The sequence below is a fragment of the Leopardus geoffroyi genome, chromosome B4 (genome assembly GCF_018350155.1).
Source record: "Leopardus geoffroyi isolate Oge1 chromosome B4, O.geoffroyi_Oge1_pat1.0, whole genome shotgun sequence".
NCBI classification, from domain to species: Eukaryota; Metazoa; Chordata; class Mammalia; order Carnivora; family Felidae; genus Leopardus; species Leopardus geoffroyi.
The window spans coordinates 30,397,102-30,422,551 of record NC_059341.1 but is presented as its reverse complement, the minus strand read 5'-3'; the positions used below and the strand labels follow the sequence as shown (position 1 = coordinate 30,422,551).

Genomic DNA, 25,450 nt, shown 5'->3' with positions numbered 1-25,450 from the left:
GTTTCTCAGGGTTCCCATGCACATAGTGATGTGTAAGGTCTTCCCACCTAGTTTGGAAAGGGAATACAGTGACCAGAAGTAACATGCCTTCAACAAGTAACTTGCTGGGCTGAAAACAAGGGTGCGAACCCCTCTGACTTTGAGTGGTACACAGTGTTCTAAGAGACACCTTACATTTATATATTTCCTACAATACCAGAGAGCTGTGCCTCTGCAGAGTAGGCATCCAATGTGTGGGACAATTTGTAAGATTTTAACAATGCCAGAAAAATGGAAAAAATAAATAACTCCTTGGGTTCCCCATTTCTTGGGAATTCTAAGCAATTGTGACATAAGCAGGTCTTTAACAACACTGGAGAACCAGATTGGGAGAGGATATCATGCCTTGGTGCCAGGACATTTTTTGGATAAGGTGTTGACCCTCAAATCTGACCTCAGTGAGGATGTCTATCATCACAGGGATCGGCTTGGGAGCACTTGCGCAAGCATCAGAAGAACCTTCACTTGGAGGATCTCGAGTTGTGTCCCCTTGGGTCCTCTGTGACGTCTTGGCTCTTTGCACTTCAGACTTTTAGGTGTGACTGTGAATCTGCCACAAAGGGGTTCCTGCCACTCTGCAGATGTGTTTCCCTCCTGAAGTTCAGTTGTAAGAGCCCTCAGGGAGGAGAGTGATTTAAATGGTCAACCTAGTGGACTTGCTATCCACACACCTGTTTGTCACTTGCAATCATTCTGAAAGGCTTCTTAGTGTAACTACAGCGAGCTGGCTCATCATTTCCTTGGTCTCCACAGTGGGGCCCAACCTCCCACAGCGCTGGCTGCAGCCTCAGACTGGAGTTCTGAAAGGTTTCTCAGAGGAAACACCGTGACCTCCAAAATGGTGGCAAGAAGCCACAGAGTACTTGTGGGGCTTCTGCCTTCTCATTTGAGGGTGAAAGTGAGGGTGGGACATGGGTGAAGCCCAGAATGGGAGTTCAGGGAGTATGAAAAGCCACATACCTTTGGCTTTTTGGTTTTTGTTTTTTTATTGCTACTGTTTAAGGAAAGAGAAATATTCATCTACCACAAAACAAAGGTATTTTTTAAAACATTGCCTAAAAGAATGTTTTATACAAAAAAAATCATGTTAGGATACAATTATGGACATAATTAAAACACCATTTCAAAGGTGGAACTGGTTAAAATGACAACCGTCTAAAAAAAACGAAACAACTTCCTTCCCTTAGTATCAAGATGGTAGATGAGCTCACCTGTTGCTGCTAAAACTCTATCCCGACTCTTTTAAAGTCTGTGTCAAGGGCCTGATCCTTTGACTCTATTCCAAACTCCCCAAACAGTAGGTTCTCTTCTTTCATAATTGTTTCACCTGCTGTCAGCAGTATGGCTAGGATTTTAAATCTCCTAAGGAGCCTGTATAAAATTTCCTTTATATTGCTCCGGTTAAATTTTTGTTTCTTTTTCCCCCTGAGTCTCTGAATCAGGGCATGCACAGTGTGGCCCTCACAGGCATCTTTTGTATTTTGGACTCACATAAGATCTTTTGGATACCTTGATTGTGGGACAATTAGACTCAATAAAACAAGGAAACAAAAGAAAGCCCATTCATTCCTCCTCCTATGGCTTCTCAAGAAGGTCCCAGGACTGTGATTCTTTATCCAGTCTCTGCTTCTTTATTTCCAGACTACAAGATGTAAAGGACTATCTTAAACAACAAGGAAATGTGCACCTACTTTAGCAATTAACATCAACTCCCTTTTACAATCATTCCATTTTCCCTCCTGCTGTTCTAGGAAAACCTGAATTAAAAAGCCTGGTGCTGCTCAAGGGCAATTAATAGCACTGAGATGACAAAAGATCTTAGAACAGCTGACAAAGTGGCCCTGGGAGGGAACTGGGCCCGGGCTCAAAGTCACGGTGGGAAGCGTGTGCCCCGTGCAGCATGCGCTTTATGCATGAAGAATGAAAAGAGTTTCATCACCCGGGATAATGCAATTAAAAAGTACACCACCAGAACCCACCCCATGCCAACTTGTTCAAAATTGGGCCTCAGACCCAGGGGCCGAATTGAAATTCGAAGCTTCGACATCTACATCGGCAGGGAGGGAGGAGTTGGGGGTTGATCTGCCTCCTTATGCAGACAGGTGCCTGTTAGCTGAGCAGAGGGACATATGTTCATTGCCTATGGTAAGAAATGATTAGAGGGCCCAGGATGGGTGGACTGGGGGAGACACAAGCAGTGTCAGAGGAGAAGCTAATTAAAAGCAGGTTCTCAGGTCTCTTTGTCCTCCGCACTCAGTGTTTCTGCCCTATGCTGTACACACACAATTTAACATGCACAGAGAAAGGAGAGCAAGCATCTCTAATTGCCGGAAAACGACATCGCGTTTGTTGTCCCGAGCGCAGTTTTGCCCAGGTGGAAATTGTTTTCCCGATTAGAGCACTCTGCTGCGGACCAGAGTGCGGCTGGGAATTTTTTTCTAGTCTTATTGAGATGAGACCATTCAGGCTGCTGATTACTGACACAACAGAGTAATCTTTCTAGACAACTACTATGGCCCTGGATTGGCAAGAGCAGGGAGGAAAAAGAAAGGCCCCCTTCACTAACCAGAGCCCCATGAGATGAAACAGGGTCGGGGAGGGAAGCTTGGTCTAGTCAGTCGGTTGAACTTCCGCTGAGGTCGTGATCTCACGGTTTGTGAATTCAAGTCCAGCATCGGGCTCTGTGCAGACAGCTCGGAGCCTGGAGCCTGCTTCAGATCCTGTGTCTGTCTCCCTCTCTCCCTGCCCCTCCCCCGCTCAAGTTTTTTCTCTCTCTCTCACTCTCTCTCTCTCTTTCAAAAATGAATAAACTTGAAGGAAAGAAATAAAAGGAAGGAAGGAAGGAGGGAAGGAAGGAAGGAAGGAAGAATGAAAGAAAGAAAAGAAAGTCAGGGGTATGTAAGCATGGCCCACTTTCTGTTGCTCCGTTGTGGTGACCCAGCAGTGATCTGGAAGCTATCCTCCTTCCACTGCATGATGCTCACCCTGCAATATTGACACTTCGGACTCTGACTCCTGTCTCCAAGGTTACTCCTAATGGCATCCATGTTCTACAAGCAAGTCAGACTAATCAAGTTGAGCTTAAATCAGCAGGCATTGTGCTACAGTTGGCTGTGAAGGACTTACATGGGCTTGTTCTCATGAAGGTCTCTATGCAAAAGGACAATTTCAAGGCACTCTTCTACCCAATCCCAGATTTTCTTTATGAAATTGTGGTGGGAAAGAGTAGAGGGACATGAAGAAATATACTCACACACACAACTAAGGCAGCCAAAGAGGTTTGGGCTACTGTAATAATGATAGCTAAAATTCACTGAGAGCTGCCTCTATGCCAGGTACTGTGCTAAGCCCTCATGTGCATGCTCTTTTTTAGTGTTCACTATAAGCTTGTAGGGTAAGTCCTTTTACAGTGTCCATTTTACAGCTTGACAAGATTAAAGACACATGGCTAGAAAATGGCAGAGCCAGAATTCAAACTGGCTAGACTGTCTTTGGACTTGACCCCAGCTCCTAACCAAGACCCCCAGGCTGAATGTATAATATGTACAAAAAGAATCAAAGATTCTTCACGATAGGTCCCATTCTAGTTAACAAAATCGGATGGAAAAAAAACAACTTCTACAATTTGTTATGAATGACTTATGTAGCCAGACCAAAAAATGGGCACTCCTAAGCAGTCACCATTTATGTCTGCACCTTCCTGTGTAATTATCTTGTACACAGCAGCAGCTACATGGCCTCTGGTTTGACAGTGGTTCACATTTGGAGTTCCTTGGGAAAGACACAGAGTTAGAGCCTGAAACCTAGAGCACAAGGAGGTAATTATTTCCAGGATTCCACTCAATATGTGCCTAGAAAGGTAGAGAGGGCAGGGAGGAGGTGGAAATAGGAAGGTAAAGAGAATTGTTTTTTAAAAGGTGCAATTCCTTTGTGGAAAGTTTTCGTATCTATATAAATGGTAGCAGGTGTAGAAAGAAGGCCCACTCTAAAAGCTAAAGCTTCACTCTCTTCCAAATGAATCATCTTCTTGTTTATACTCTATTGGCAATTAATGATACACCATCCCATAACATTTTCATTACTGCTGTCTCGTGCTATGGTCTTCATCTTTTATTGTTGAATTCCTCATGTATTATTGACCTGTCTTCCTAATTATATGGTAAGTTATTTGAGAAGGGAAAATGAAGTTTTTCCTTTTTTAAAAAAAAATTATTTATTTATTTTGAGAGAGAGAGAGAGAGAGAGAGAGAGAGAGAGAAAGAATCCCAAGCAGGCTCCTCACTGTCAGCACGGAGCCTGCTGTGAGGCTCAAACTTATGAACCATGAGATCATGACCTGAGCTGAAGTCAAGAGTTAGACATTTAACTGGCTGAGCCACCCAGGCACCCCAAAAATGAATTTTTTAAATTACTTATAACCCCTATGGTACTTAACAGAAAACCTAGTCCATATCTGTTGGTAGATGAAAGAAGATGTTTGTGCTCATTTTTCTCCTATCTTGAAGTAACAAAAGGAATTTAGTCTGAGACATGCCAGAGGAACTCAGAGGAGGGTAGTAGAAAGAGCTTCTTTCTTCACTACTTTCCAGCACTTCATTTATGCATCCATCCGTTGACCTATTTATTCAATGTTCCTAGAATTATGCCAACAAGAAGGCTACAAAAAAGTACACGGTCATGTCCTTTATGATCTCACAGAACCATAGGAAGGAGGAGAGGATCATGCCTGCTAAAATTCAAGGGAAAAATGAAAAATTGTATGGGTCTCAGTTCGCTGCTAACCACATCCTCACATGCCTGTCTGTTAACTCATTCACTCAAGCAATAGATATTTGTTGAGTGTGTACTGGAGACTGGGATGCATGTGTGAACAGAATAGATAAAGACCTTATATTCATGAAGTTTGTAATCCAGTGAGTAAGACAAACATTTATAAAATAATGCCAATGATTATTTAATTATAAGTGCAAGTTGGGGCGCTAGGGTGGCTCAGTCTGTTGAGCGTCCTACTTCAGCTCAGGTCATGATCTCCCTCTTTGTGGGTTCGAACCCCACATCAGGTTCTGTGCCAACAGCTCAGAGCCTGGAACCTGCTTCAGATTCTGTGTCTCCCTCTCTATCTGCTCCTCCCCTGCTCATGCTCTCAAAAATAAATAAATATTAAAAAATAATTTAAAAAAAGAAGCACAAATTTATATGGGAGGATAAATGCAAGGAGCATTTCTAACCTAGATTTGGCCAAGAGGATGGAAGCCAGAAAAGCATTTCCTGTAGAAGTTTCATTGACACTGAAACTTACAGGCTGAGTGGAGGAGTAGACAAAGGAGAAGGTAAAAAATGGAGGGGCGCCTGGGTGGCGCAGTCGGTTAAGCGTCCGACTTCAGCCAGGTCAAGATCTCGCGGTCCGTGAGTTCGAGCCCCGCGTCGGGCTCTGGGCTGATGGCTCAGAGCCTGGAGCCTGTTTCCGATTCTGTGTCTCCCTCTCTCTCTGCCCCTCCCCCGTTCATGCTCTGTCTCTCTCTGTCCCAAAAATAAATAAATGTTGAAAAAAAAAAATTAAAAGAGAAAAAATGGAGAATTCCAGGTATAGCAGTTGAGTGGCCTTAAGGTGGGAAAAAATTTGGCACAAAAGAAGAAATGAACTAACACAAGTGAGGAGAGTATGGGGGTGGAGTGGATGTTGGTGGAGCCAGATGAGGCTAATCAGTGGGGCATGGCCAGATCATGCAGGAGGTCATAGGTTGGGGTTGAATTGTTTTTATTTTAGTTTTAGCATCTAGCATTCAACTTGTCTTTCTATTTGGGGGCATCTCTCACCATGCATGACATCTGAGGTATCCATAGCTATGTCAGCTGTTACAGAGAATGAAGGAGGGAGATCTCCCTTTTCTCATCCTCTGGCATCCAAGACATTGTCATAGAAATTCTGTCCAATTACTCATCTTGGATCACCCTGAATCTTTGAATATGAAGCAAGCAATGCAAACTCAAAGGAAGAGTTTAAAACTCACTCATGGCAGTTGCATCCTGTGGCATCAAGCAGTGGCAATAGCACTATCTGGTGCCCTGTCCTTCTAGACTATTCCTTCCATCTGTCCTCCAGAGCCTATTTTTTTCTTTTTGTTCCCCAAGCATCAGGGAGTCTATGAGTCTGCTATCAAACTTCCTGTCTGTCTAACTTCATCAGAGCTAATTCCAATTGGTTGTAACTCAGGTTCTTGACTGGTAAACAATGATAAGAAGATTAGTTTTTAACTTAAGGACAACAGAAGTTTGTTCTATCCACATTTCTACCCAAGGTTCTATCCAAGTGTTCCATCCAACTGGAATATCACTAAAGGTTCTTTATAGTTTTCAAACCACTTCCACATGACCCATTTGTTTTTATAGCAACCAAAGGGTTAGGTACTACCATCTCCCTTTTATTAACCAAAAAGAGAATGGAGTTGGAAGAGTCCAAGTGATTTCTTTCTGCTGTGAAACAGCTAATTAATGGCAAAACAATTATATGAGGCCAGGTCTTCTGGTTTCCTGTGCATCACTCCTTCTGTTACCTCTTGCAGTGGATGCAAGACCTGTGGTGTGGGAAGAAAAGCAAGTGTCATGACTTCTGTGTCAGCAGCAGAGGCACACTGTCCAAGCTGTACACATGAACTTACCTGTGGACATTCTTGCAAACTCTGTATTCACACCCACCATTATTTGTATTGGATAGTAGATTTACATGAGAAAGAAGGTAGCATCCCCAGAACACAGTCTGTCTGGAAAGACTTCTCAAGCACAAAGCTGCAGTTAGGAATGTATAGGTTCACAAATGTATGTAGCTGCTGAGACACCTATTCTCAGAGAAAAGTTTGAAGCTTGAAATCGTAAGATGCAATACAAAAGAAAATGTATATTGGTAAACAGATTAAGCATGGTATTATGTAGCCTGCTGGGAAGCAGCAAAGATGGAGAATCAAAACATAAGCTTTGACTTGAGACCCAGAGACAGTACTTATCTTGTAGGACTGCTGTAAGGATTAAACAAAGTGGCACATGGAAAATTCTTAGCACAAAGCCTAATACAGGGCAGATACTCTATTAGATGTCTATTCCCCTGCTTTGTTTCCAGAGGCATCAGAAAGCAAATGGAGATTGTCCCCTAGCTAGATAGGGGTCAGAGATAATCTGTAGTTTAGCAGACCATGGTTCAAACTCAGATCTGTCAGGCAGAGGCTATCAAAAGAGGCTAGGGGCACCCAGAGGAACAGAGAGAAGTCAGCATCAGTCTACTCCCTCATTCTCAAGACCAGCCACATTGCTGAGACTTTCTTTCTAATAATATATCTAGAACTTAAATGACCTATTCAACCTTCAGGGGTGTGAGGGTAAAGAAACTGGTGTGTTACTTGAAATACAATGCACAGAAATTCTTCCAACTTCTTTTATTTTTATGCTTTTCCATAAAAACCAATTGAAATGATTGTTTTTTTTTTTTCTTTTCAGGGAAAGAAACAAAAGGTTTTTTAAATCAGTAAAGAGTATTTTCTATTAAAACTAAATATTTTTCTAAAAGCAAATTTTATTTTCCCAAATATTTGACAAGAGCAAGCTGTAAAATTCTGAAGGAGTTCAGTCAGCTGTGCAGATTGACTTTTGAAGTGTAAAATAAACCTTTACTTAACAGATGTCAGAACTGTGACTTTGAGAGATAATGACAGTTTTTATAGTAGGTTGGTGACAGAATTTCTAAGAAGAATGAATAAAGTTTTGGTGCCAAGTTTGGGGAAAAAATGACAACATGATTATTAAAAATTGACTGAGTTGAGGAAAGCAAAAATAAGTGTTTTAATTTATTTGATTAGACAGCATAAATTGTTCCGTAAATACCAGCAAAATACATTTAACAAAAGGATAGGCTGTACCATCAAGTAAGAAGGAGAGTAACTCAAAGGCCCTACCTTCCTCCAAAACTGCCATGAATGAAGTTTATTTCAAATCATTTCAAAGGTCTTAGACAAGGGATCAAACAGTCCTGGAAGACTTTTTAATAACTACTTTCAGATTCTACCCCTCTAGCAGCAAATACAGACAACTCTGCAATACTGACAAACACATTCTAACTGGATGAAGTAGGGTCAGCAGTCCCTGCAAATATTTTAGGCAAAATCAAATACCCCCAAGGGGTGCCTGGGTGGCTCAGTCAGTTAAGCATCTGACTTCGGCTCAGGTCATGATCTCACGGTTTGTGAGTTCGAGTCCTGAGACAGGTTCTGTGCTGACAGCTCAGAGCCTGGAGCCTGCTTCGGATTCTGTGTCTCCTTCTCTCTCTGCCCCTCCCCCACTTGTGCTCTGTCTCTGTCTGTCTCTCAAAAATAAATAAATGTAAAAAAATTTAAAAAAAAATCAAATACCCCAGGCCCCATTCCACTCTCTCACAGTCTTTCCCAGGGCAACCTGCCTGTGACCAGGTCACCTCCAGAAGCAGCTCCAGTCCTGCCTCTGTACGAAGGCTTCTTGGACTCCTCTGTTCCCCAGACAGTCCTTCTATCCTGAATAGAGAGGGCCCTGGAATAGTCTGCGTTGCAGCATTCAGCATTGGCCAGTGATGGTCTTATTGAGCCAGAATCTCCCAACCTTTTTACTGTAGGCAACTTCCACTATGATGCCTCCCAGGAGATGATACTCAGGGGATGCTAGCTTCATGTAGGGATTCTGTTCTTTTCTGGACAGGTGAATTTGGGGAATAAAATAGACAACTCCAGAATATTCTGAAGGCTAAAGCCAGAATCAGGAACTGACTATCCAGTTCCTCCTCCTTTCACATTTAGTGATTTTTGAAATGGTTGAGTTAAAATCAAACATCATGATATCTAATTTCCATCTGTTCTTTTTTTTTCTTTTTCTGCCTTTTGTAGGTTTAATTAAGGTTTGTAGGTTTAATTAAGCAATTATAATTCCATTTCAACTCCTCTATTGAATTATTTAACTTCTTTAAAATAATTGTTAGTGGTTGTCTTAGGATTTACAATAAAAAATTTAAACAATTTGTGTCTGACTTCAAATAAATTATACTGCCTCACGTGTAGGGTAAGCATCTTTATAACAGTCTATTTCCAATCCTGCCTTCCCAACCTTTCCTGGATTGTCATTAATTTTACTTTTACGTATGCTGTAAGCATGTAATACATTGTTATTACTTTTGCTTTCTATAGTTACCTTTCACTTCCTTTTATTCCTTTTCCAATGCTCTTTATTTCTTTGTGTAGATCCAAGTTTCTGAGTACTACATCCATTTTGCCTGAAGAACCTCCTTACTATTTCTTATGAAGTAGGTCTGTCACCAGTGAATTCAGTTCTTTCAGTTTTTGTCTGTTTGAGAAAGTCTGTTTCAAGTTCATTTCTGAAGGCTATTTTCTGTGGATATAGAATTCTGGGTTGACAGTTTCTTTCAGCATTTCAAGCAAGGCACGCCATTATCTTACTGCGTGTTCTCTGATGAGAAGTGTGCTATAACTCTTATCCTTGTTCCTCTGTAGATAATATACCTTTTTTTTTTTTTTTTAAGTGTGGCTGCCTTCAAGATTTTCTTATTGTCTTGGTTTTCAGCAGTTTGAAAAAGATATGCCTATATGGTTTTATTAGTGTGGATATGCTTATATTTATCCCATTTGGCATTCTCTGAGTTTCTTGAATCTGTGGTTTTGTGTTATTAATTTTGGAAAATCTTCTGCTATCATGTCTTCAAATATTTTTTCAGCTCCATTCTCTTTCTCTTCTGTGATTTCAATTGTGCATATTTTAGACCATTTAATATCATCTGAAATTGTTGAATGCTATGTTCTGATCTCCCCCTCCTCTAATTCTTTTTTTCTTTTGCATTTTATTTGGGAAATTTCTATTGCCCTATATTCAAGTTCATGGATTCCTTCCTCGTCTGTATCAAGCCTACTAATGAGCCCATGGAAGACAATCTGCATTTCTGTCGTTGTGGTTTTTGTTTTCCAGCATTTCCATTTTATTCTTTTTATTGAAGTATAGTTGACAAGCAATGTTACATTAGTTTCAGTTGTACTACATAGTGATTCAACAAGTCTGTATGTTATGCTATACTCACCACAAGTGTAACTACCATCTGTCTTCATACACCACTATTATAATACCATTGACTGTATTCCTCATTCTGTGCCTTTTATCCATGTGACTTGTTCATTCCATAACTGAAAGCTGTATCTTACACTCCATTTAATTCTTTCTCATAGTTCTCTTGTCTCTGCTGACGTTACCTATTTGGTATTGTATATTGTCTATCTTTTCCATTAAATTCCTTAACATATTAATAGGTTATTTTAAATGCCACACCTGTGTCATGTCTAAATCTGGTTGTGATGGTTACCCTTCAGACTAGGTATTTCCTTGCCTTTTCTTAGCCTGATAATATCCTGTTGTCAAAACCTGAGTATGTTGTAGAAGGTAGTAGATGCTGAGGTAAATACACTTTATGCTTGAAGATAAGCATCTCATTTCTTCTGCTAGTCCTCCCTCAGCTTAATTTAAATAAAATTGACATATAGCATTGATATATAGCAATGTGATGATTTGATATATGTATATGTTATAAAATGATTACCACAATAAAGTTACTTAATATATCCATCACCTCACATAATTACATTTTTTCTTTGTGGTGAGAACATTAAAGATTTATTCAAGTATATAACACAGTATTATTAACTATAGTCACCATGCTGTACCTTAGATCCCCACTGTTTATTTGCCTTATAACTGGACGTTTGTACTCCTTAACCAATATCTTCCCTTTTACCCAGCCTTTGGCAATTCTACTCTCTTTATATGAGCTTATCTTTTTCTTTTTAGATTCACATGTAAGTGAGATCATACAGTATTTGTTTTCTCTGACTGACTTATTTCATCTACCATAATGCCCTCAAAGTCCATCCATGTTTTCACAAATGGCAGGATTCCTTCTTTCTAACGGCTGATAAAACATTCTGTTATGTATATTTACCCACATTTTAAAAACCCATTTATCTGTGAATAGACATGTTATTTCCATATCTTGGCTATTGTAAATAGTACTGAAATGAACATGGGAGTGTAGATATCTCTTTGAGATGATGATTTCATTTCCTTTGGATATATACCCAGATAGGATTGCTGGACCAGATAGTAGTTCTACTTTTTAATTTCTTGAGGAACCTCCAGAACATTTTCCATAGTGGATCTACCAGTTTCCATTCCCACCAACAATGGGAATGAGGGCTCCCTCTTCTCCACAACCTCTCCAATACTTATCTTTTATCTCCTTGATAATACTATTTTAACAAGTATGAGGTGATATCACATTGTGGTTTTGATTTGCATTTCCCTGATAATTAGTGATGTTGAGAACATTTGTATGTCCCTGTTGGCCATTTGTATGTCTTCTTTGGAAAAATACCTATTCAGTCCCTTTGTTCATTTTATTATATTTTATTTTTTTTTAATTTAAATTCAAGTAAGAAATCATACAGTGTAGTCTTGGCTTCAGGAGGAGAGCCCAGTGACTCATCCCTTACATGGGACACACAGTGCTTATCCCCAAAAGTGCCCTTTTTAATGCCCATCACCCATTTAACTCATGCCCCACTCACCACCACCCCTCTAGCAACCCACAGTTTGTTTTCTGTATTTAAATTGAATGATGATGATGATGCTAATGATGATGATGATGATGAAGATGATGATGATTTGCTATTCAATTGTATGAGTTTCTCATATATTTTGAATATTAACCCTTTATCTGATGTATGATCTACACTTTCTCCCATTCAGGTGAATGCTTTTTCATTTTGTTGATTGTTTTGTTTTGTTTTGTTTTGTTCTGTTCTGTTTTGTTTTTTTGTGGTGAAGAAATTTTTTAGTTTGATATAGTCCCCCTTGTTTATTTTGCTTTTTAATTTGTGTTTTTGTGTTTTGGATATTAAAAAAATCCTAATGTCAAGGGATTTTTTTCCCTTTGTTTTCTTCTAGAATGGCGTCTATGGTTTTGAGGGTTATATTAAATCTTGAATACATTTCAAGTTAATTTTTGTGAGTGGTGTAAGATAAGCACCAATTTCATTATTTTGCAAGTAAATATCCAGTTTTTCCAAAGTCACTTATTGAAAAGACCATATTTTCCCAATGAATATTATTGGCTTTCTGGTAAAATATTAGTTGACCCTAAAGGCATGGATTTATTTCTGGGTTCTATATTCTCTTCTATTGGTCTATGTGTCTCTTTTTTCTGTTTTTGTAAAAAATTCCATTGAAATTTTGATAAGGATTGCATTGAATCTATAGATGGCTTTGAGTAGCATAACTTTAAAAAATATTAATTCTTCCAATCTATAATCATATAATATCTTCCCATTTATTTGTGTCTTCTTCAGTTTCTCTCATTAATGTCTTATAGTTTTCAGTGTACAGATCTTTTACCTCCTTGGTTAAATTTATTTCTAAAGATTTTATTGTTTTTGATGCTATTATAAACAGGATTGTTTTATTTACTTTTCTTTCAAATAGTTCATTGTCAGTGTACTGAAATGCAACTTATTTTTGGATGTTAATTTTGTATCCTGCAACTTTACTGAATTCATCAATTAGATCTAATTGTATTTTGGTGAGGATTTTAGGGTTTTCTATATGTTAGGTCATGTCACTTGCAAACAGAGACAATTTTACTTTTTCCTCTCCAATTTAGATGTCTTTTATTTCTTTTACTTGACTAACTATCCTGGAGAGGTCTATCAGTACTGTGTTGAATAGGAGTGTGAGTGGGGGGTACTTTGTCTTGTTCTTAATCTTAAAGGAAAAGTGTTCATTCTTTCACCATTGGGTATGATGTTAACTGTGAGTTTGTCATATACGGCTTTCATTATGTTGATGTATGTTACTTCTATATCCAATTTGTTGAAAGTTTTTATCTTGAAAGGGTGTTGGATTTTGCCAAATGTTTTTTCTGCATTTATTGATTATATCATATTATCTCTTCATTCTATTAATGTGGCATATCATGTTTATTGATTTGCTTATTTTGAAACACCCTTATATCCCAGGGATGAATCACACTTGATCATGATGTATGATTCTATTAATGTGCCATTGAACTCAGTTTCCTAGAATTTTCTTGAGCATCAGTATTCACCAGGGGTATTGGCCTGTAGTTTTATTTTCTGGTGTCCCCATCTGGCCTTGGTACCAGGGTAATGCTGGCCTCATAAAATGAGTTTGAGAGCATTCCTTCATCTTCAATTTTTTGGGAGAGTTTGAGAAAATTTGGCATTAATTCTTCTTTAATGTTCACTGGTAAAAATTTACTAGTGAAACCACCTACTGTTGGAGTTTCTCTCTTGAGAGGTTTTTGATTAGTGATCAGTCTCCTAACGCATTATTAGTTTGTTCAGATTTTCTGTTTGTTCACGATTCAGTCTTGGTAGGTTTCTGAGAATTTATCCATTTCTTCTAGGTTACCTAATTTGTTGGAGTATGAGTGTTCATGCTAGACCTTTAAGGGCCTTTAGTGTAGGGTTTTGTGTTAATATTTTCAGGAGTTTGGGCTATATTTGAAGGTCGTTATTGCTATAATCATCTCCAGTGCACCATAGTCTCAAATTCCTTTAATGATACTTGTGCTAGAATATGAGCTAATTGGCCAGAATAATTTTTCTCAATGTTTATTTTCCACTTGATTTTGAGTTCTCCTTCTATCTGTTCACCAGAAACTATCTCTTGCAGTGATCTCAGCTATGTGTTACTTTTACTCACTTGTTAGCATGGTGATGAAGAGTGGAAGAGGGGGCATTCCCTGATGCTCATTGAGCCTCAGTATGAGGCAAACATTGTGGATTTGAGTCTTGAGAGTGTGGCCTTTAAAGTACATTGCCCCTCTACCATCTAAAATCCTAGACCTAGCATTGACTTCTGCCCTTCTCTAGGGTGGAGTTTTATTTATTTATTTTTCTCTTCTCTTCCCTCAGCTACTGTGGATTTTCTTCAGTGCTCTAAGCTGGCAATTTCTATTATTATTCTTTTTTCAGATTAAAGCTTTGGTACCATAGAAGAGATACTGGAGATGAAGCTGGGCAGAGTTTCAGCAGTGGCTACTACTCCCTACCCACAGTCAGCATGATGTGAAACTTTCTTAGGAATCTCTCCTATCTTCTGTCTGACTTCCTGGTAGTATCCATGGAGGAAAGGACTAGTAGAAGGTGAAAATCCTCCCTTGTCTACTACCCAGAGACTTCACACCCATATGTAGCCTTCAGTAATTTATTAAACTTTTTAAGCTCAATATTTATGTATGTATGTATGTATGTATGTATGTATGTATGTATGTATTTATGTGGCATTTGTCCTTGGTAAACAAGTGCATGAGTTCTTTTCTGTTTGTCCTTTCAGGCACTGGTCTGTCCCTGGATTTGACATTATTCCTTTGCCCTGTCACACCAGTTCTCTGGTTCAAGAAAAGTTATTAATTTTGTTTAGTCAGTGTTTTTTCTCCCTTATTATTGTAAGGGCAGAAGCAAAGCGCTATCTAGTTCTCTACCTCTCTTAGCTGAAAACTTACAGCCCATGTATTGATTTTTAACACTGAACCAAACTTGGATTTCTGGAAATAACTCCATCTGATCACAAATATATTATACACACACACACACACACACACACACATGCATATATATATATATATATATATATATATATATATATATATATGTATTTGAATTCACTTTGCTAATATTTTGCTTTTGCAAGGGAGCTTTTTACATTTGTTCATGACTGATATTGTTTTGTAAATTTCTTTCCTTACAATCTCTTTGTCAGGTTTTGTGTTTAGGTTATTCCAAACTTTTTAAATGAGTTGGAAATTATTCCTTCCTCTTTTAGTTTCTAAGAGTTTGTGCGCATTTGCATCATTCTTTACTTCAAAGTTTGCTAGCCATTGGGCAATCAATATACGTTAGTGGGAAGATTTTTTTATTAGAAATCCAATTTGTCCAACAAATATAGGATGAGTCAGGTATTTCATTTTGTTTATTATTTATTTATTTATTATATTTATTACTTATTCATCTACTTGTTCTAAATAATCAAATTTATCACAAAAATTTGCCATCATATTACCTTATTACCCTTATAATGGCTGTAGGATTTCCTCTTCTTTTAATCCCAAGATTGGCAATACTTGTGTGTTTTTTTCTTTTCTTTTTTATTTTAATTTGTTGGATTATTTCTTCTAGGGACTTATCAGTTTTCTTGCCCTTTTCAAAGAATCAACTTTTGGCTTTGTTAATATCTTCTATTGTTTGTTTTTATTCCACTGAGTTCTATTATTATTTCTTTTATTTTACTTATTCTCACTTTAAGTTGCTCTTTTTTCTTAACTAAAGACAAAACTGGGTTATTGATTTTAATTTTTTCTACTTTCTATTAAGGCATTTAAAATGATGTTTCATTTAAAGTAACTTCTTTAGCTACAGCCTACAAAGTTTGAAGTGTTGTGTTTTCATTGTAAATCAACTCAAATTTAAAATTCTCGCTGGTAACTTTTAAAATTTAGTCCATGGATTTTTTAGAAATATCTTACTAACCTTCCAAACATTTTTGGCTTTTCTAGGCATCTTATTCATTTCTTATTTAATCTATTATTTTCAGAGATCATATGGTATAAGATTTCAATGTTTTAGAATTGATTAAATTTTATTTTATGGCTCAATATATGATCTATGTTGAGCCAGGTATAGTCTAAAAGTATGTGTTCCCTGAAGTTGTTCATAATGTTCTATAAATGCCTATTAAGTTATATTGGCTGATTGTGTTCAGATCTTCTGTATCTTCATTGATTTTATATATGTATATAATATGATTTAATAATTACTGTGAGAGGTTGTTGAAATCTTCAACCATGGTGTGAATTTCTCTATTTCTTTCTTTGCTTTTGTCAAGTTTTGCATTGTGTTTGTTGAAGGTATATTATTAAGTCAATATGCATGTAGGATTTTTAAATATTCCTGATGAATTAGGTTTTTTATCAGCATAAATTTTTCTTCTTCAGATGTAGTAATACTCTCGTTCCTAAAGTTAATTTGATCTCATCTTAGTATAGCCATGCCTGCTTTACTTTGCTTATAGTTTTTATGATATATATTTTTCCATCCTTGTAGTTTCAACCTCAACTATATATTTATATTTAAAATACATCTCGTATAGCAGCATATCATTGGGTCTTGCATTTTTCAAATTCATTTTGACAATCTCAACCTTTATATTTGAGCATTTAGATCATTTGTGTTTAATGTAATCATGATTATAATTGAGTTTAATTACTTTTAAATGATTAGTAAGGGATTATGATATATCCCAAACCTATCAAAGTCCATTTGAGTCAATATTATACCACTTTACACTTAATACCTCACACTTCCACTTCTGACTTTCCAATTCACACTTCACATCCAATTCTTCACATTTCGCAGTGTACAAATATAATACACCTGCCACAGTATGATTTCATTTACTCCCCTATGTTTGTGTTAATGTTGTCATGCTTTTATTTCTACATAATGAATAAATCCTACCTTACAATATTATTATGTTCATTTTAAATGATTACCTGCCATTTAGGAAATTATAGAAGGAAGAAGAAGCATAGTCTTTTCTATTTATTCATTCTTTTATCATTTTTGGTGTCCTCAGTTTTTCCTGCAAACCCAAATTTCCATTTCCCTTCAGTCTTAAAAATATCCATAATTATTTCTTACAACTCAGGTCTATCAGAATAAATTCTTCCAGTTTTCTTTTATCTGAAAATGTCTTTGTGTATGTTAATATTGAAGGGTATCTTCTCTACAATGTAGTTTAGAATTTTGAATTTTTTTTTCTTATTCTATTTCTTTTTGTTTTTAACGTTTAAAAAATCTTCTTCTGGAGCACCTGGGTGGCTCAGTCAGTTAAGCATCCAACTTCGGCTCAGATCATGATCTCACAGTTTGTGGGTTTGAGCCCTGCGTTGGGCTCTGTGCTGACAGCTCAGAGCCTGGAGCCTGCTTCAGATTCTGTGTCTCCCTCTCTCTCTGCCCTTCTCCCACTCATGCTCTGTTTCTCTCTCTCTCTCTAAAAAATGAATAAACATTAAAAATTTTTTTTTTAATCTTGTTCCATTGTATTCTGGACATCATTGTTTCAGATAAGAAATAAGGCATTATTTGTTTTGCTATTTCCCTCGTATGTAATTGTTTTTAATTTGGCTTATTTCTGTATATTTGGCTTTTAGAAATTTGACTATGACAGGCTTAATGTGGTTTATTTTGCATTTATCTTGCTTATGGTTCACTGAGCTTCTTGAATGTGTAAGTTGATGTTTTCCATCAAATTTAGGAACATTTGAGTCATTCCTTCCTTTTATTTATTTATTTTTTTATAATTTTTTTTTAACAATTATTTATTTTTGAGAGACAGAGAGAGGCAAAGTATGAGCAGGGGAGGGGCAGAGAGAGAGGGAGACACAGAATTCGAAGCAGGCCTCAGGCTCCGAGCTGTCAGCACAGAGCCTGACACAGGGCCCGAACTCACAAACTGTGAGATAATGATCTGAGCCAAAGTCGGACGCTCAACCGACTGAACCACCCAGGCGCTTCCCTTTTCTTTTTGAAAGAGAACTTTTTATTACCGTTATGTGCAGAACATTCAGCAGGGTACACTTAGCCATTTGGTGGCCAGTTCTTTATCCTTTGCCTTTTCCAACTTGGCAATGTGAGCCACCAGCTTTGGACCCAGGATGTTGCCTCCTTACTGATGGTGGATCTTACCATATCTGTCACTATAATTGGTCCTGATAGCTTCCACCAGTTTAGCCAGAGCTCCTCTGTCTTCCAAGTTAACCTCTGTGAAGCCAACAGTGTGCAGGTCTTCCTGTGGGCCAAATGCCCCAGCCTGGCCTTCGTTTTGATAATGCAGTAGGGAATTCCCATCTTATGACACAGGGCAGGCCAGAAAACCACCATCTCAATGGGATCCACATCAAGTGCAATCATTGCTACTGAGCCTTCTTGTTTTCCACCAAAGTTGTGACAATATTAACCCCAGCTCAAAGGACATGTTACCTCTTAGTGGGGATATTCCCCTTGAGAGAGATTTCTTCTTAGCCCCAGCCAACAATTTCTGATTCTTCTCTTGCTTTGTCTCTGGACTGTATTTGTGGGCCACCTTAAGTAGTTGAGTAGCTGTTTGGTGGTCCAAGCCCTGGGTGAACTGTGGGAAGCACTTAATTGTGGGAAGCACTTTAAGACATTAATAGAGAATAGCCCTTTGACACTGCAGCTGGATGTAGCAAGGCCATCCGACAAAGTGGGTAAGGTCCCTTTTGAGCTGGAAGTCTTTTCCAAAGCCAAAATTCGTGAGCCTTTTCTCAAACAGGGGATTGACTACCTTGTTGTCTTCCTGCTTCTTCATGACAGCAGGGCCTGGAGCCACCTTTTTCCTCTTAGCCTTCTTTCCTTTGGATCTTGGCTGGCTGGAGGAGAGAGCTCTCTATTTCTTAAAATATTATCATTCACTTTTTCTGAGGTTCTAATTCCAACAGAAGTTAGAAATTGTATATTATGCCACAGATTTCTGAGCATCTTTAATTTTCTTCCACCTATTTCTTTTTCCATTTTTCAGACTGGATTGTTTATATCAATCTGTCTTCTTGGTCCTGACTTATTTTCAGTATACCATTAATTATTTCTGAATTTTAAAAATCCTAAGTTATTGAAGTCTTGTTCAAGAATTCCATTTCCTTTTTTCTCTCTTTCTTTTTTTTTGTTTCCATCCCTCTGCTGAGACTCTCTAACAATTCATAATTATGACACTATTTTTCTTTAAATCCTTGAACATATTTATTATATCTGTTTTAATGTTTAGAGTACTAACTCCAATGTTGGCTTCACCTGAAGATACATTATCTGTTTTTTTTCTTGATTATTGGTCAAATTTTTCTATTTTTTAAATATCTAGTAATTTTTATTGCACTCTCAACAGCATAGATGATAAATCTTAGAGTTTTAAGATTCTGTGATCTTCTTCCTGGCAAGTATTGACTTCTACTCTGGTAGACTGTCCAGTCACTAACTAATCAAGTTGAACTTGTGTACAGATGGTTTTATTTTAAGCTTTTTAAGGTCATACCTGTGGTAGGCCTTCCTCTGGGACTTGGTTCTTATTCCTAAAACAAGTGGCTTTTCTGCTGTGTCAAATGGATGCCAAAATGGATACAAGGTCTTTCCACTGAAACTGGACTAGAACCCCAGCATCTTATAGCTCTGTTCAACTTCTAGTAACCCAGTTACACTTTCTACTCTGTTGCTGCTCTCCAGGAAGCCATTCATTGCTTATCTTGTGCATACTCAGCTAAATCCTCTGCCATGATCTACTCCATTGCACGGCTGCCCTTCCCAGTGCCCTGTCTCACAGATTCTAGTTACTTTAAATGTCTTATACTTGATTTCTACTTTCTTCACTCAGGATGATCATCAAGCTCTGCTTGGGCTCCACCTCCCTAGGCCATAGTCAGGAAATTTTCCCTACGCAGAGATGGCATGATTGCAAGTTTACCTTCTCTCAGGGATAGCAGGCTGGCACTAACTGTTTTTCAAAGCCTGCAATAATTGCCTCATATATTTTGTCCAGTTTTATAGTTATTCTCAATAGGAGAGTTAGTTTTGCATCATTTACTATATCATAGACAGAATCAGACTTTCCTGGCTGAGGATTCTTAAATGCAATCTGATTACTTACTGAGACGTATAAAGTTCTTTGATCTTCCTGTAATTATCTAGTTTATTTCTTGTCGCTGACCACTTCTCCAACCATAGCTTTTTCTCCCAAAAGTCTTCTCATACTTTTCCCCTTTGCTTACTTGCTGCTTGAAAAATCATGAGATTGTTTTGTCTAGAGTAGACATATGTGACTTCAAGAGCTAAAAATGGCATATGTTAGGGGCAAAATATGAACTCAGTTTTAACATACCTTTAAAGTCTCTACAGTACATCACATGAGTACTTGGGTTTTTATCTTTATTATTTCGTATCATTTACATTAATGAACACTTGAGTTCTTCTTAGTCCTATGCTAGGCACAGAATATATTTTTAGGGTATAGAATAAGAAACTCTGTCCTAAGGACTTTGTTTACTTTGAGGGTAGGAATAAGGCTATTTCTAGATTGCCATTTCCATTCAAAGTAATTTGTGTAAATGCATGAATTCATCAACTTTCTTTCCTTCTTTTCCCTTTCCCTTCCTTTCTCTGTCCCGTCCTTCTATTTCTCCTTCAGCCAATATTTACAAATAGCCTCATAGGTGCTTGGAAGCCCCAAATATCAGTATCTTTTGGGGCATCCTATAATTTCTTAAACTCTCAGCATTATCTTAAATTCCGTGGCAGGACTAAAATTTCCCTAGAATTCTGCCATCTTTCCAGGAGCAAAAGTAATGACAGTAATATTGGGTGTCTTCTGGTCTCTGGCCTAACTGATCAAAAGGAGGTATTTTGTCATCTTACTGAGGAATCTCTGTGAACAATCAGATACATGATTCATAAAAAGTGCTCTTGGGAGATCTATCTAAGAACAACAATGAGTTCAGAACTTTTCTGTTCAATCAGGGACACCTTTGTCTGGATATGCTCTGAATTTTTATTTATTTGTTTATTTTTCTGTTTATAGCAGAGATGATTTCAAGTATTAATCTGAAAACATCCCAGAATAGATCTAGCTGTCCAAGGAATAATGCAAAAATTCACAAAACAGTATTAATTTGTAGAATTTGGTAAACACATGTGATTGTGTTCTTTTTCTTTATTCTATTTCCATTTTTTCCATACTATTAACTCAAAGTAATATATAGTGATAGAGGTAAAGATGTATAAATATCATAGTATTCTTTCATGTTAGCGATTACTTTCTTCCTTTTAATATTACTTTTTATTACACTAATTATATTTTAACATAGGCTTACTGTTCAAAAATACACACTCCATAATCAGAGTAAAACATTGCTCTTAACTTCCTCTCTCAATTCAAATGGATTCCTTTTACTATATATGTATTTCATTTGAGTCCGGTTTAAATTTTTAAAATGGGCTGAAAATCACCTGTAGGTATGAGGGAAACATCTAAAACTGAAATAGCAATGAGGCGTATAACTCTCAAGAACTTGGAGATCCCTGCCCTGTACTCTCAAAGTTTGATCCCTCTCAGATACTCGTTATATGGTGTCATTTCGACATTTAGAAAAATGACCTATGGTAGTTATATAAGCTACAGTGAAAAATTTTTTTTTGTTCATAAAATATTTGACTTTCCATATCTTCTGATTCTAAGTTCAGTGTTTTTACTTTATACCAAGGCAATTCATTTTCACTTTTGCACTTCTTTCAAGATCTCTAATATTCTTCAATTCTAAAATCACTGACTGATGGCATACAAGTGTTAGTTTTTTAAAGGCACAGAGTCTATTATTTTCTCTCCATTTTCTGTTTTGTTTTCATTACTATAGAAATTTGTATCAATTTTTAGACAATTTGTTGTCCACACACCAAGATAAAAGTAAAGGATGGATGAGCAATTTCTTTACCCATTGACTCCACTCAGTGAGCAAGAGACTGTGCTGAGTGTATGCATGTGGCACACAGAATAATATTTCCAGCAGTGTCCCCAAATATGATGCATGAAAAGGAAAAAATACACGCATTGGCATTTGGAAATTAATTCATACCTACATAGGAATGCAGGGTAGAGGTAACCAGCCCCCTATCACAGCAGTTAATAACTTTGTGTAGAGATGAGGGAGAAGAAGGCCTTGCTCTAAGGCCAAACCCAAAAAAGCTGTTTCTGACTATTGCCAACCGAATCCCTTTACAGTTTCGCAATCATGAAAGGTTTTATAATTATTCTGTCTATAAATTTCTCTGTTCTACATGAACTCACTATGTGAAAGGGGCAAGGACTTGCCTTGTAGAGGAAAGGTAGTGTCTTAGGTAAACTGGTCTCCACTAGCTACAGTGCTAAGGTCTTTGAGACAATTTAAGTAATAGCAGATATTTGGTATGATGGTGATAATTTTTTTAAAGTTCTCTTCACCTACATATTCTATACCATAATCCTTTCATTGGATTCAGAATCCAGATTATGAGCAGATATGTTGGGTTTTTATTGATGAAATCTTCTTCTAAAGCAAAATATATAATTTGAGCTCAGGCACACATAGTTTATTACTAATTATACTCTCTTGATTGACAATATTGTTAATAACCAATGACCTAATTTGCATTATATTGTGGGTATAAGAAGAGAATCAAAATGAAGAAAATAAAAAATTTGCCCTTTGCAGCACTGTGTTTCATGAACAGTATAAAACTCCTGCTGGTGAAACACGTGTTTCTACAAACGTGAAGCCAAGAACAAACCACTGCAAATATTTAAACTCAATCACACCTGTTATTAGACGTCGTGTAAATAATGAAAGGAAAAGAATGAGCTGGTTTGAATCATAAATAATTAAAGGAAAAATATCAGCTGACTTAAATTCTTTTTCTTAAATAGTCTGTGTAATTAGAAACAGAGATATTCTCATATTCTCTCTCTCTCTCTCTCCCTCTCTCCCAATCTTTTAAAAAGTCAGAATGCTGTGTCTTCTATATCTTCTCACTTAAAAAAAATCTTGGAGTGTTTAAAATGTATGCAATTTCAACTTTTGATTGGTCAAAAAAAGTCATAAAACTAATTTAAATATGCACACTGATTAAAATATGAAATTAAGGATTAACTCCAATTTTATAATTGTGAGTTAACTATCCTTCTGTCAGGGATATTTGTTTTACTATCTTTATTTCAGAAATATACCATAAGGTCCTGTGAAGAATGTATTTAGTATGTTAAATATACAGTTATTCCTACAACTGTTTAAGATTTTTTTTTTTTACTTAGAGAAATATGGACACATGTGGGAGAAAAGAAAACCCAAATGAGACTAGAATAAAACAAAGAAATAAAGTAGGAATAAGAAAAAGTATTAAATAATGTACAAATAAAAAGATATCAGGGTGATTACAGAAAAAAACTATTAAGTAACTTTAGAATTATAATACTTTCAGGGTCACCTGTGTGGCTTAGTCAGTAGAGCGTCCAACTCTTGATCTTGGTTTATGTCATAAACTCTTGATTTCAGCTCAGGTCATAATCTCACAGTTCATGAGTTCAAGCACCACATTGAGCTCTGTGCTGGTGGAGCATAGCCTACTTAGGATTCTCTCTCCTCTCTGCCCCTCCCCCACTTGTGTGCCCGCTTGCTCTTTGTTTCAAAAACTAAATAAATAAATGTATTTTAAAAATTGTAATACTTCCATGCCATTTTTATGGTTAACAACAATAACATAAAAGGTTTGGGGGATGATAATTTTGTCAAGTTGGAGGTTAAATTTTACCCAGAAAGAAACATAAAATGACAGTATTTTCAAAAAGTTCCACACAATCTAGTTCTGGCACTCTCGCCTGATAAAGAAATGTTAACATTAGCAATACTTGTCAGTGCTTCTAACATTGCAAATGGTTAAAAACATTGCTGAAGGAAAACCACCCAGCAGGACCAACAGGTTCATCAGCCTGCAGCTCTGTGCTTCCGCTGCTAGTCGTGGCCTGCGCATTCTCTAGCATTTCACCTCCACAAATGAGCACCGCCATTCCTCAGCCCCCAGTACATCTGTTGTACAAGCTTCGGATCAGAGCGTAGAAATAGGGACAAATGCCACCCACTTCAGTGCACTTGCTGCTCTACCAACTGTTAGCAATTGTATGGCATGTTGTCTGCTTTCTCGGTCTCTCAGTTCATGTGTTTCTGGAAGGTAGCTGACAGGTAAAGAGTATGCCAAAATCCCCACCCCCACAGTGAAAGAGGTGGTTTTCTGTTCTCTAGAAATAAACAGAGAACATAAAGAAAAATATGGAAATAGGAAAAATCTGTCATAGCACTACCAGCCCGAAAATGACTAGAGAGACCATGTCATCCATACAGGCAGATATGTCAGCCATTCATTCATTTATGCATTCAACAGATATATATTGACTAGATTGTGTGCAGAACTGATGTTTAAATATATACATATCAATAAAACGAATGAATCTTAAGGTACAATTGAACAGGGCACAATAAGTGACAATAAGAACTGGTTTCATTTTATTATTGTATTGTTTTAGAGAACCTAAATATGTGTTGTTTTTACGAATTTGGTATTCTTGTGTTGCTCCTAGCAGTGAGTATTTCAACACAAATATGAAAGAATATATACTCGACCATCTCGTGCTATGTAGGCGAAAGAAGTGGGGATGGAGACAAAAGTTCACCTTTTTTAAAGGCGGGACTAAACACAGCATTGGATGGGCTGAGATGAAGGTGAAATCATTGGCAGAAGGGAGGAGAGGCCTCGGAGAAAGCAGATCTGACCCTACCCTTACACATGATCAAGTACAAAACATCTCTCTTAGAGAGAAACCAAGACCCTAGCAAGCCCCTGGGGAAGAACTGGAGACTTCCTACTCATTTCTGGTTAGTGATCACTTCTGTCTCCAGATCCACTATCTGTACCTTAGATGAGTTTTGGATTTAATTGCATACAAAATAGCAGAAATCAGAAATGGAAGAGAATTTAACATCTCTCAAGTAGGCAATCTGTTTATTTTATACATGAGTCCCAGAGAAATGGGATAACCTGCCCAGGGTCACACAGCAGGTGTTGATATTTAGAATGTAAATTTCCTGAAGTCCAGCCTTTTTCTAAAGGGATCCTTGACAGGGGTCTTTGGAAAAAAGTGACCCAACACCCTCTTTAATTTGGAATAAAAGTGTGTTGTCTAACAATAATTTTCTTGGAATGCCAATTATATTCAAAGCCATTCTTTTCCTTATTTGTTAACATTGTTGAATTTCTAGCAGCTGTGCAATTTGGATGAAATTACATCGGTAGGTTGGTATATCAGTCTACACCATGAAAACCAGTGCTGGAAAGCCAGTTGTCAAACATTTGCCAGCACACTACTGATTACATCAGTTGTTAAATTTATAATTGAATAAAATATTCACTGTATCAATTTTGAATAGTCTTTCAATGGACCAATTCTATCCAGCAATACCATGGCCTGGATATAATAACCACACTTAATAAATAAATAATATGACCAGGGATTTTCTTTTCTCTCCATGAGTCACTTCAAACATCCTGTGAGGCACCCACTTGAATAAAAATTAAAAAAAATAAAAAAAAAAAAACTTTAAGTTAAAGACAGCATTATCTGGAGGGCTTAGTCTTTGAAAGCTTAAATGAGTACTCAATGTCTGAATGCTGTAAACTAG

At 37.2% G+C, this 25,450-nt stretch overlaps 1 pseudogene; it reads right to left on the bottom strand.

Annotated features, from left to right (window-relative positions):
* Window positions 1-17,751: 17,751 nt before the first annotated feature.
* On the bottom strand, window positions 17,752-23,784 carry LOC123591762 (annotated as a pseudogene).
* Window positions 23,785-25,450: the final 1,666 nt, after the last annotated feature.